The sequence below is a fragment of the Erythrolamprus reginae genome, chromosome 3, assembly GCF_031021105.1.
Source record: "Erythrolamprus reginae isolate rEryReg1 chromosome 3, rEryReg1.hap1, whole genome shotgun sequence".
Classification (NCBI taxonomy): Eukaryota; Metazoa; Chordata; class Lepidosauria; order Squamata; family Dipsadidae; genus Erythrolamprus; species Erythrolamprus reginae.
In genome coordinates this window covers 117876944-117890299 of record NC_091952.1, presented here as the reverse complement: position 1 = coordinate 117890299, position 13356 = coordinate 117876944, and the positions used below count along the sequence as shown (strand labels likewise).

The following is a 13356-nucleotide window of genomic DNA, read 5'->3' as shown; positions in this document are numbered from 1 at the left end:
CTAACGGTTCTATAGAGCAGGTCTGAATCGGTAGGAACCTACCTCTGACTTGGAGCTATAAAAAACCTCTTGCTCATTGACATGGATGTTAGATTCCAACCTATCTATTGTGATTGTAACATTGAATAAAATGTATTTTTAAATTTTTATTAGTATATTGATTTATTTGATTGAGCAAATAAATAGAAACACCCAAATTCAATATGCACCAAATACCAAAATACTTCAAAGTGGCTTTTTCTTCCTCGCTCAAAATCACTCCAAACTTGCATTACAGAAAGCTGATTCACATGGAACTGCACAGAAATGGATGCCAACAAGAATTATTTAGAGGAAGAAGTCATAGATTAGGTAGAAGAGTAAATCTCCTTTCATGATTGCTCATTGGCTGTCCAATTCTTAACTTACAAATCAGCTATTCATATAATAAAGGACTATCAGATCATAAGATCAAGATGAAAATTTAAGTTACTCATATCTAATTGGGCAGGATAGAATAGAATAACAATGTTGAAAAGAACCTTGGAGGTCTTCTAGTCCAACCCCTTGCTTAGGCAGGGAACACTACACTACTTCAGACAAATGGTTATCCAACATCTTCTCAAAAACTTCCAGTGTTGGAGCATTCACAACTTCTGGAGGCAAGCTGTTCCACTGGTTAATTGTTCTAACTGTCAGGAAAGTTCTCCTTAGTTCTAAGTTGCTTCTCTCCTTGATTAGCTTCCACCCATTGCTTCTTGTCCTACCCCCAGGTGCTTTGGAGAATAGGTTGACTCCTTCTTTGTGACAACCCCTGAGATATTGGAACATTGCTATCATGTCTCCCTTAGTCTTTCTTTTCATTAAATTAGACATACCCAGTTCCTGCAACTGTTCGTATGTTTTAGCCTCTAGTCCCCTAATCATTTTTGTTTGTCCTCTCTGCACTCTTTCTAGGGTCTCAACATTCTTTTTACATTGTGGCGACCAAAACTGAGTGCAGTATTCCAAGTGTGGCCTTACCAAGGTCTTATAAAGTGGTATTAACACTTCATGTGATCTTGATTCTACCTCTCTGTTAATGCAGCCTAGAACTGTGTTGGCTTTTATGGCAGCTGCTGTACGCTGCTGGCTCATATTTAAATGGTTGTTCATTAGGACTCCAAAATCCTGCTCATATGATCATGTACTACAAAGACATGACCCCAGACAAGCTTATTCTGATTTCTGCAGGTAACTTTAATTTCCTAACTGTTCACTGTAAAAAAAAAAGCGCAGATGGGCTTTAAATGGATTGTAACCTCATTGGACTGAAAATAATGAAATTCACAGTTTACTATAACCAATTTGTAACAAGGGCTTTTAGCGTAACTTAAAGCCATTATTGTTATATGAGAAGGACTATAGGAACGGCTCTTTTTATTGAACTTCCTAACATGAGTTCAAGTTTTGCAATAACATTGTTTTAGCTATGACATTACTATAAATGTGAGCAGGGAATCAGTAAAATTCTGTAAATCCCAAAGTACTTATTTTACCAGTTCAATTTATTCAGTTGAGGAGGAGTGACCAAAGAAAAGCTTTGCAGACAGATTCCATGTTACCTATAAATATGAGTTAAGGATGTCTGAGAAGCAGATAATAAAAGCAAGGTGAAGTATTTTACCTTATGGTACACATGATGGTGAATTTACCATCTGATTTAACTCCAAATCAAGAATCAGTTAATTTGTCTTGGTTTAATATACTGTACTGACATTATTCTTTAAAGCTGCTTCTACATTTTTAAGAATAGCTGACTCATTGTAAATTTATAGTATGTTTCAAGAGAAATCCCTAATAGTATAGGGATAATAATCCCTAGACTACATGTAGTAGCATAATTATTGTAACAATTGTCTTTGATTTCTCATATTGTTGAACTACAGCCAAGTACATAGTTCTTAGATTCAATTTGGTATAGTGGTTAAAATGGTAGCATAAAAACCAGGGAACCATGAGGTTTAGCTTCATGAAATCCAGCTGGGTGAGTTTAGATGAGTCCCACTTTCTCAGCCCAACACACCTGACAGTGTTCGGAAACTTCAGATCGTGCAGAATGCAGCTGCGAGAGCTATCATGGGCTTCCCTAAATATGCCCATGTCACACCAACACTCCGCAGTCTGCATTGGTTGTCGATCAGTTTCCGGTCACAATTCAAAGTGTTGGTTCTGACCTATAAAGCCCTTCATGGCACCGGACCAGAATATCTCCGGGACCGCCTTCTGCCGCACAAATCCCAGCGACCAGTTAGGTCCCACAGAGTTGGCCTTCTCCGGGTCCCGTCAACTAAACAATGTTGTTTGGCGGGACCCAGGGGAAGAGCCTTCTCTCTGGCAGCCCCGACCCTTTGGAACCAACTCCCCCCGGATATCAGAGTTGCCCCCACCCTCCTAGCCTTTCGTAAGCTCCTTAAAACCCACCTCTTTTGTCAGTCATGGCGGAACCGACTTTTTCCCTCCCCTAGGCTTATAAAAGTTATGCATGGTACGCTAGTATGTATGATTGGTTTTAAATTGGGTTTTTTAAAAATTAACTTAAATATTAGATTTGTTTTACATTGTATTGTTATTGCTGTGAGTCGCCCCGAGTCTGCGGAGAGGGGCGGCATACAAATCTGATTAATAAATAAATAAATAAATTGTTGTTGTGGGGAAAATAGGAGAGGGAAAAGGAAGTTATGTTTGTGTTTGCCGCCCTAAGATTTACACATAGTAATAAATAGTAATAAAAAAGTCTGATAAACAAATAAACCTACTCTGATCATAGATGAATACCAGTCATTTCCCCCCTCAAGCCTCAATGTCTTCCACTTCCAGTTAACAATGTCATGTGTACATATCCACTTTTTGACCCATAATTCTGTTGGACTTAGGTATATAGCATGGAAATGTCTGTGTAAGTAACAGTCGCCCTTCATGTGGATTTGAATAAGGCTATAATTAAGTGCATTGTATTGGCAGTTCTGTGTTAGCAAAAACTTCAGAAGAAAAGGATTTAGGGATAGTGATTTCTGACAGTCTCAAAATGGGTGAACAGTGCAGTCAGGCGATAGGGAAAGCAAGTAGGATGCTTGGCTGCATAGCTAGAGGTTTAACAAGCAGGAAGAGGGAGATTATGATCCCGCTATATTGAGTGCTGGTGAGACCACATTTGGAATACTGTGTTCAGTTCTGGAGACCTCACCTACAAAAAGATATTGACAAAATTGAACGGGTCCAAAGATGGGCTACAAGAATGGTGGAAGGTCTTAAGCATAAAACGTATCAGGAAAGACTTAATGAACTCAATCTGTATAGTCTGGAGGACAGAAGGAAAAGGGGGGACATGATCGAAACATTTAAATATGTTAAAGGGTTAAATAAGGTTCAGGAGGGAAGTGTTTTTAATAGGAAAGTGAACACAAGAACAAGAGGACACAATCTGAAGTTAGTTGGGGGAAAGATCAAAAGCAACATGAGAAAATATTATTTTACTGAAAGAGTAGTAGATCCTTGGAACAAACTTCCAGCAGACGTGGTAGATAAATCCACAGTAACTGAATTTAAACATGCCTGGGATAAACATATATCCATCCTAAGATAAAATACAGAAAATAGTATAAGGGCAGACTAGATGGATCATGAGGTCTTTTTCTGCCGTCAGTCTTCTATGTTTCTATGTTTCTATGTCTCTGTGCTTGTGAGAATGTAGAGGGAAAGTAGGCAACCCATCCTAGAAAGCCCTTGGAGTCCTTGGCCTTTTGAAAGAGGTGGTTTTCTTCTTGGTATCTAATTTTTGAGCTGCAGGTTTTATTTTTATCAAATCTCTTCTGGTGCTTTCCCCACATCACCAGAGTGTGCTTTCGAAGTACTGGTCAAGACAGCTGTCAGCTTCTCGGACGTTCTTTGAGCTCAGATGGTTTCTTTTTACAACAGTCAAGAAGCAGCTTCATGCAGACAATTCAGAGTCATGACACATGAATCCAAATGAAACAAGAGTCAAGGAAAATCCTGAAATATTAAATGATGGTAAGGATGAAAGAGTTCTGACAGATAAGTCCCTCTCTACAATCACTAATTGCACTTCAAGTGGGCTCTATTTATCAAGTAGTTCGCGTTCACATGATTGCATTTTACAATTTTTTTTTTTTCAAAAACCAGCATTTATTTTGGGGTTTTGGTAAATAGAGAATAGTTAAGAACCACAGCTTAATGACTGCTGTGACAAAGGTCATAAAACCTTTACAGCTATCATGAATTATGACCATAATGGAAAGTCTCCAATACAGTCCTAATTCAAAGACTACTTGTCCGATAATTACAGGTAATCCTTGATTTACAACAGTTCGTTTAGGGACTGTTCAAAGTTAAAAAGGAGCATTGAAAAAAATGACTGTTTTTCACAGTTACGACCTTTCCAGCATCCCCATGATTATGTGATCAGAATTCAGACTCTTGGCAACTGGTTCATATTTATGATGGCTGCAGTATCTCGGAGTCATGTGATACCCTCTGGCATCCTTCTGACAAGCAAAGACAATGGGAAAGCCAGATTCACTTAATGACCATGTTCCTAATTTAACTGCAGTGATTGAGTTAACAACTGTGGCAAGAAAAGTCGTAAAATGGGACAAAATTCACTTAAGAGAAATTTCTCATTTAAGAACATAAATGTTGGGCTCAATTGCAATCATAAGTTGTGGACTACCTGTATTGCCCTCTCAGTTGAAGAAGGCAGGGCTCGCGGTGGGGGAAGGAAGTGTTTGTGGCAGGAGAAGGCAGGGCTCATGGCGGGGGAAGACAGGGCTTGCAGGGCGAGAAGGAAGGGCTTGCAACATGGGAAGGCAGGGCTTGCGGCAGGAGAAGGCAGGGCTCACGGCGGAGGAAGGCAGGGCTCACGGGGCAAGAAGGAAGGGCTTGTGACAGGGGAAGGCAGGGCTTGTGGTGGGGCAGGGCAGGCGGAGGTCCATGGAAGCGCCAATTGCATGTGCACGTGCATGCATGGCGGCGCCACCGGAGTTAGGCTACGCGCTACATTGCTGCCACTGGAACCGCGTTCCCCCGTTCACGGTCAGGCCCACCAATGTGCGCTCCCCACCTCATTCTGCCCCTCACGCATGCACATAGGTCTTTCTGAAGCCCCGGAGGTGGATCCCTACCGATGTGGTCAGGGAGCCGCACTGGTAGGAACCCACTGATGATACAATTTTGGGTGATTTTTTTCTGGTGTCTCTTGAGAAGGAGTTTCTCATCTATGCTTCAGATGAAGAATAAAGATAGCATTAAGATGAGGGAGGGAGGGCTTCATCAACATGTCCCTATGGTGTGGCACTCTGGACCGCACCGGTAGGAACCCACCAGTGTGAGGTCAAAAAAATCAGCCAACGGACAAACCGGAAGTGCCTTTTTCTGAACTTCTAGTTTGTCCATTGCATGATTTTATTTTATTTTTTTGCCTCTGGGGCTTCAGGGAAGCTTCCTTGAAGCGTCTGGAGGGCGAAACGGCCTTTCCCAAAGCCAAAAATCAGCTGGCCAGTGCACGCATGTGCGCTGGAACTGACACAGGGCAACACCTTGCGTGCCCTCCCGTATGGCTCCACATGCCAACTGTGGCACGTATGCCATAGATTTGCCATCCTGGGTCTAGCTTACAGTATGCGAGAAGTACCATAAAACATTTCTTTTTTTAAAAAAAATGCCCCAAGCTTTCAAACTATTATAAAATGCTGCAGTCTGGTTCCTCAATGGTGCACAGAAAAAAGTGTCAAATTAGACTGCATGCATTATTGGCGCCTTGTTCTTTTTGTGCTTATGGATTTTTCATAAGCTTTGAAGATTTTTAAATCTGACAAGTGGGAAACTAATGGGAAATTGGCAGACAAACAGCTGAACAACCAAGTTACAGCAAGCAGGCTTTAATCCAAGCCACTTTCCCCACTTCCCTCAAGCAGGACTGTTGATTGCACTTTTCTCAAATGTTCCCACTGGGAGACCTCATTGCTCCTATACCAACAAAAGCCTATTTTCTTGCTTACAGATGGTACATCTCTTGCTACAGAAAGCTTGGGCTGACATACTATTGCACCACTTTTTTTTCTCTCCTTTCTTCCAAAAGACATTCACAGAATTTTAAGTTAATGGACCACATTCATCTATGATGCAAATCCTTCAGAGCAGCCATTAACTTCAGTGGAATTGAGGCATGGGAAATATTATTTTCTATTTAAATAATCAGATTCTATTTATATGCAAAGAGTGGCTTGAACCTAAGGAGAAATTAGCGGATAGTCTATTGTGTTGACTTCTATCCCTTTTTCACTCTGCACACTTGCGTGCCCAAGATGAAAAAAAGAAAGCCTTCTGCGGAGACCTTAATTCGTATCTATTTGGTATTCATGTGCAGAAGGCATTGTCATTTAGTTAAATTTGTAGCCCAGACAATCCTAGAGATTTGAAATGAATTCTGATCATTTCAAATAAGGTCAAATAAACAGTTGATGTGCCAAAGGTAGAGAATGGAATCTCCAAGCTATTAAAACCCCCACCTTAAGATTTTAAAGTCAGTCTCTGGCAAGGTGATCGTTTACTCATAGCACCCATCCGAAAAGTATAAAGGGAAACACATTTGCATAAAATTTGAACAGACTGCTATAATTATCTATCATTTACATATGGGCATCTCATTATAATGGGAGAGCCTGAGGCTAACTGACCCACAGGCGAGATCCACATGCTTTTCAGGTGCAGCTTACATGATGGGTAATTTCAAGCCACTGCTGTCTTTTCTTACAGTACTGTGCTTTTCACTTGGATCTGAAAAGGGAACCTTTTCAAATGAAGCATGAAAGTCTCTTTCAAGTTGAGGTTGGCTCCTGGTGAAAACCTCAAAAGCTTCATGAAAAGAAACCCATCCAGCTTTTGCGGGATAGAATTAATTTGCCCTTGCTCTCCTCAGGGGGAAGGGGATAATTTACCAGTCTGGAGACCATCAGTTTCCCTCATGATCGCACATCCAAGTACTGTATTAAACAAGGTTACTCTGGAACTAGCCCTAGTTGAACTCTTTCAATAGACTCTAGAGCAGGGCTGTCAAATTCTCGGCCTGTGGGCTGGATGTATCACCTGCTGGCCACGCCCTCATTTGGTTTAGCGAAGGAGAAAAAAATCCCGATACATCACGTGACACCGCCATGAGTTTGACACTCCTGGTATAGAGATTAAAAACTGCCCTCTATAGATTGACACACAGAGAGACACTGCAAACTCTTGCAGGAAAATATCAGGATCGAGGGGTGTGTGGATTCTTACTTACTTCACTGCCGGTTCAGGTCCCCCCAAGCTGTGTGGCTGCCTGCATGCATACATACGCAGTAGCAAAAATCTGAAAAAAACCCCACACACACAAAACAAGATGGTGACACATGCACAATGCCAGAAACTCAGAAAGAAAATACCCAAAATCCTGCACCCCAAATCCAGTAAAATAAAATATATTGTTTTTAAAAGTTGGCAGCCTCCTTGTACTGGTACCAACCGATCCGGTCCCATGATGTCATCACGACATCATCAGCAGGTTCTATTGGTTCAGGCGACCAGTCCGAACCAGGAGGAACCCACCTCTGTTCAGGATGGGAATGGTAAGAGATTTTGTTGTGAAGCTTCTTGGAGATTAGAGATTATGACGATGATGATTTATTAGATTTGTATTCCGCCCTTCTCCGAAGACTTGGGGCGGCTCACAGGGTACAATGTAAGCAATACAGCAACAAATCTAACCAATTGAAAATTATGCTGTAAACTAAAAACCCAATACAATAAAATCAATCAGCCAATTCATTCACAACCACACATTTCATTTATTAAATGGGGAGGGGGGGCTTGATCTAATTGCCCCATGCCTGGTGACATAAATGAGTCTTAAGACTCTTACGAAAGGCAAGGAGGGTGCAGGAAACTAGTGCAAATCTCTGGAGGGAGCTGATTCCAGAGGGACGGGGCTGCCACAGAGAAGGCCCTGCCAGACGACATTGTCTGGCCAATGGGACCCAGAGAAGGCCAACTCTGTGGGACCTAATTGGTCGCTGGGATTCATGCGTCAGAAGGAGGTCCCATAAGTAATCTGGAGATTGCCATGCTTACTTGTTGATGCATTTGTTAATGTTTTCATTCTCAGGACACACACACACATGTACTGTATATATATAAAATATTTGTTGTAGTTTTCCATAGATGGTCTATATTAACCTGCCACTTCTGCTTCAATTACTTGGATGCTGCTTTTGCTTGAAAAGTGTTATGTTTTATTTGTCACTTTATTTATGTTTCATCTCTTTCTACTGGGTATAAAGATGGCTCATCAGAAAGAAATATCAGTTGCGAAATAAAGATCCATAGCCAGAAAGTATCATTAGATTTAAAAAGCAGACCTTAAAATATCCTTGGGTCCTATTTCAAGGAATGTCCTCTAAGATCCTGGCTCTTTTACAGTGTACTAATTAATTCAGTTACTTCACTGCATTCAACTTCCCTAATATTCTCCAAAATAATACGTTGCCAACTTCAACTGATTTATAGCGAATGAAATGTTCCCTTTTATAGACAGTGTCATATACTTCAAAATCAGCATAAGAGCCGAGATGTGCCAACTTTAGAATTAATCTAGGCACAAAAGCTTAAAGATTAAATAAATATAGATTTATAACAACCAGTGCAAAACATTAGAATCATCTACCCTTCTGTGATCCCGCTCGTTCTTCTCCATATCTTCTAAACTATCAATGCCATCCAGGAAATCTCACTGATCTTGTGATTTTTCCCAACCGCTTCTAATTCCACTTTGAATTCCATTCTGTCATTTTCCATCAATCACCTTTCCAGTTTTTCTTTTACAGAAAGTGATAGCCTCAAAATATATATCAGGCCAAGAAATAAAAAAACATATTTACACTACAATTATTTTATTAAGATTAAATAAGAGAATCATGCAAGTGTAATCATGCTATACCTTCTCTATTTCTTATTAGGGTTGTCCTCAGATATCCTGTATGTTGCTCAGATATCTCTTCTTAGAAACATAGAAACATAGAAGACTGCCGGCAGAAAAAGACCTCAAGGTCCATACTATTTCCTGTATTTTATCTTACAATGGATATATGTTTATCCCAGGCATGTTTAAATTCAGTTACTGTGTGTTCTGTCTGGGTTCCCCCAGACGTCAACACCAACTAAAAAGAGTAGCCAGACACGCTGGTAAAAAGCAAAGTCATTTTATATCTTTGAAAACAAACACAGATAACAAAAACTGTTCTTACAAACTGGAATGCTATGAAGCTTCACAGAAGAGTCACGACGGCCAGACAATACAACAGGCTTCTTGCTGGCACACACACCACTGTAGATAATAAAACCCACGCCTCCCCCAAGTTTTCAGCCTTCGAGGCCACAAGCCAGAATCAGAGACGCCAAGGATCGACGCAAGGTCACAGGACTCCCAAAAGATAACTCTCCACATTCCAGGATGGGCGGGCCTGCCTTTTCAACCTTTCTGAGGAGAACCACACCCAAACCCAGCTGTTGCCTATTAGGGATGGAAATACCTGGCTAATTGTCCCCTTCTTTGTGCTACCCTTCTCTGCCTCATATCTATGATGGCTTGTGCGTTCTCATCTAATGACTCCAGGCTACTCGCTGGGGAGAGCTGTTCTCCCTCCTCCTCCTCCTGTTCCTCGTCCTCCCCCTCTGAGCATGGAGCCGGCAGAGTTCCAGCTGTTCCCTGAGGAGCCTCAGACTGAATCACAACACTGTGGATTTACCAACCACGTCTGCTGGAAGTTTGTTCCAAAGATCTACTACTCTTTCACTTTCCTATTAAAAACATTTCCCTCCTGAACCATATTTAACCCTTTAACATATTTAAATGTTTCGATCATGTCCCCCCTTTTCCTTCTGTCCTCCAGTCTATACAGATTGAGTTCATTAAGTCTTTCCTGATACGTTTTATGCTTAAGACCTTCCACCATTCTTGTAGCCCGCCTTTAGACCCGTTCAATTTTGTCAATATCTTTTTGTAGGTGAGGTCTCCAGAACTGAACACAGTATTCCAAATGTGGTCTCACCAGCACTCTATATAAGGAGATCACAATCTCCCTCTTCCTGCTTGTTAAACCTCTAGCTATGCAGCCAAGCATCCTACTTGCTTTTCCTACTGCCCGACCACACTGCTCACCCATTTTGAGACTGTCAGAAATCACTACCCCTAAATCCTTCTCTTCTGAAGTTTTTGCTAACACAGAACTGCCAATGCAATACTCAGATTGAGGATTCCTTTTCCCCAAGTGCATTATTTTACATTTGGAAACATTAAACTGCAGTTTCCATTGCTTTGACCATTTATCTAGTAAAGCTAGACAAATGGTCTTCATTGCTTGGTCTTTCTGTCTATATATTGCTGTGGAAATAAATCTTTCGGCTTTCTGTCTAGACCAGATGTGGGCATTTTAAAGCTCCCAGACCACATCTGGCTCTTTGGTTGACCCTATCTGGACCACCAGAGCACTCAAAGGTCACCTGCAGCAGCCTGAGGAACTGAGGTGATGGAATTTGAGAGACATCAAACCAGGATATATTGGTTCAGTCTTACACAACAGTTTGGTATGTGGAACCTTGCAGAAATTAATTTCCCCAATTAATTAATTAATTGACCATTCATTATTTTTTATCCACAGGGGTAGAGGTACCAAATCAAAAGAAACAAAAGAAAGTTGTGTGCCTCCTGTCATCTAATGAACAGTTCTTCCCTTCTCCCTAACTCAGCATAGGATGGTGAGTGATGCTGAACCTATGGCAGGCGTGCCACAGGTGGCATGCATAGCCATATCTGAGGGCATGAGAAGCGTTGTATGCGTGAGCTGGCTAGTTGATTTTCAGTCTTCTTTTGGGTCATTTTCCCTACCAAGACACCAGTATCGGATTCCTACCAGACTGGTAGCAGACCGGTAGCGGAAATTGAGCTGCCCATGCAGCTCTGTTCTGGGTGACTGGCAGGCGCCCGCCTGCCCATGTCGGAGCGAGATTTGGCTCCTGCACATGCACAGGAAGCAAAATCTCATGAGAGGACATGCGTGTGAGAGAAATTTGGTGATTTTTCAGCCATTTTTTCCTTCCGCGCATGCGGGGAAGCAAAACAATTGCCTAAATCTCGCATGCCTGTGTGTCTTCTCACAAGATTTGCTTCCTGTGCATGTGCAGGTGCCAAATCTTGTTCTGATGCATGTGCACACCTGCTAGATGTCCGTAGGTGCCCACCAGACATGTGCATTCACTAGTCACCCAGAGCTGTGTGTACATCAGCACCGATAGTGGCGCTAAGTTGGAATGCCTACCTACAAGATGCCTACAGTAAGTTCTCATGTACCTGAAAAACAGGTGAATAGTATATAAGAATAGAATGGAATACATTTGTTTATTGGCCAAGTGTGATTGGACACACAAGGATTTTGTCTTTGATGCATGTGCTCTCAGGGTACCTAAAAGAAAAGATACATTTGTCAAGAATCATGAGGTACAACACTTAATGATTGTCATAGGGTACAAATGAGCAATCAGGAAACAATCAATATTAATATAAATTGTAAAGATACAAGCAACAAATTACAGTCATATTATGCACAGATATCTTACAGAATATCAAAAATACCAATGTAGGTCCATACTTTGATTCTCTTCAGATTGTATAAATCTGTATGAACTGGGCATTGTATTAGACATGATAGCTCAATTAATCAAGAGTGATAAAACAAATAAAAGACATGATTGCTTTCTATTGCTTTCCAGATGTGTTGAGAATACAATTCCCAGAATTCCCAATCTATTTAAAAGCTGCCAGCTTGGAGACAGCTGAGCTAGGATTATAATTTAATCCCAAACAATATGAAATAGTTTATGGTTTGTGATAATGAGAGTGAATTTTCATTATACAAAATAAGTATGAGTTTATGCTTACTGAAACTTATCACTAAATATTTGGCTAGAAAAGACAGACGCAAGGATAAATTGCATTAATTAATCCTTTCATTCCATGCACCAGAAGGCATTTTCCATAAGATATTTTTTTCATCATTAATAAATACATCTTCCCAGGAGGCAAGCCCTAAACTTGAAAACAACCTTTTCATCTTTTTTTTTTTAAAAAAATAGGAATCAAAGCATGTCAACAGTCAGAATAGATCTTTTTGGCTGAAGGACTGATTCACTGCTCACATATTGTGGGATAAATAGCTGTTTTTCCCAACATCTTAATTGTTTGTGGAAATCTTGCAGTGACTTGGAACAAGCTTAGTTAATTGCTTATGAATGTGCTGAGTCTTGGATGTTTTTAGGCTTTAAAATAAGACAGGGATCAATACCAAACTGATTTAGGATCCCAGTGTTCGGGCTACAAATGACATGGCCAAACAAGAAAATGAAAATCAGTTTTATTAGGTTGTGTCTTGTTTTGATCTTGACCTTTCTCCCAAGTTGCTCAGTGCTCTGTACAAGTTCTTCACCCTCTTCCACTATCTCACATTCATCCAGAAGCACACACATTTTACGATCACAGCAAACCTATAACATGGGTTAGGTCCAGCGATGGGCTATGAGCCGGAACGCTAAATTGTGCTCGCCGCCACGGCTGGTAAGTTCTGGTGGGACCAGCGCGATTTTGCTGCTGCACCTGTGGAGGTAGCAAAATTACGCTTATGTTTCAGAGAGGTTCTACCTACGGCTCTGTGCACAATTTTGCTACCTTCACAGGTGCATCAGCAAAATCGCACTCATCCCGCAAGAACTCCGGGACCGCCTTCTGCTGCACGAATCCCAGCGACCGGTTAGGTCCCACAGAGTTGGTCTTCTCTGGGTCCTGTCAACTAAACAATGTCGTCTGGCGGGACCCGGGGAAGAGCCTTCTCTGTGGTGGCTCCGACCCTCTGGAACCAGCTCCCCCCAGAGATTAGGATTGCCCCCACCCTCCTTGCCTTTTGTAAACTCCTTAAAACCCACCTCTGCCATCAGGCATGGGGGAATTGAAACATCTCCTCCTTGTTTTGGTGTATGATTGATTGTGTGCTTGTTTTTTTATATATTGGGGTTTCTTTTATGGACTTTTTAACCTAAAACTGTAACTTAGATTGCTAAATATTAGATTTGTTACTATGTACTGTTTTTACCATTGTTGTGAGCTGCCCCAAGTCTGCGGAGAGGGGCGGCATATAAATCCAATAAATCTAATCTAATCTAATTTACGAGCCGCAGCGGTGAGCACAATTTAGCGTTCCGGCTCGTAGACCACCCCTGGATAGGTCCCTGGTGTCAAACTCA

The 13356-nt window shown here is 41.3% G+C and overlaps 1 protein-coding gene across 2 annotated transcripts in view; it reads right to left on the bottom strand.

The window, feature by feature from the left end:
- The window catches only part of OLFM3 (olfactomedin 3), a 250479-nt gene that overhangs the window by 150809 nt on the left and 86314 nt on the right, over positions 1 to 13356 (bottom strand). The gene's annotated exons all lie outside the window — the stretch shown is intronic.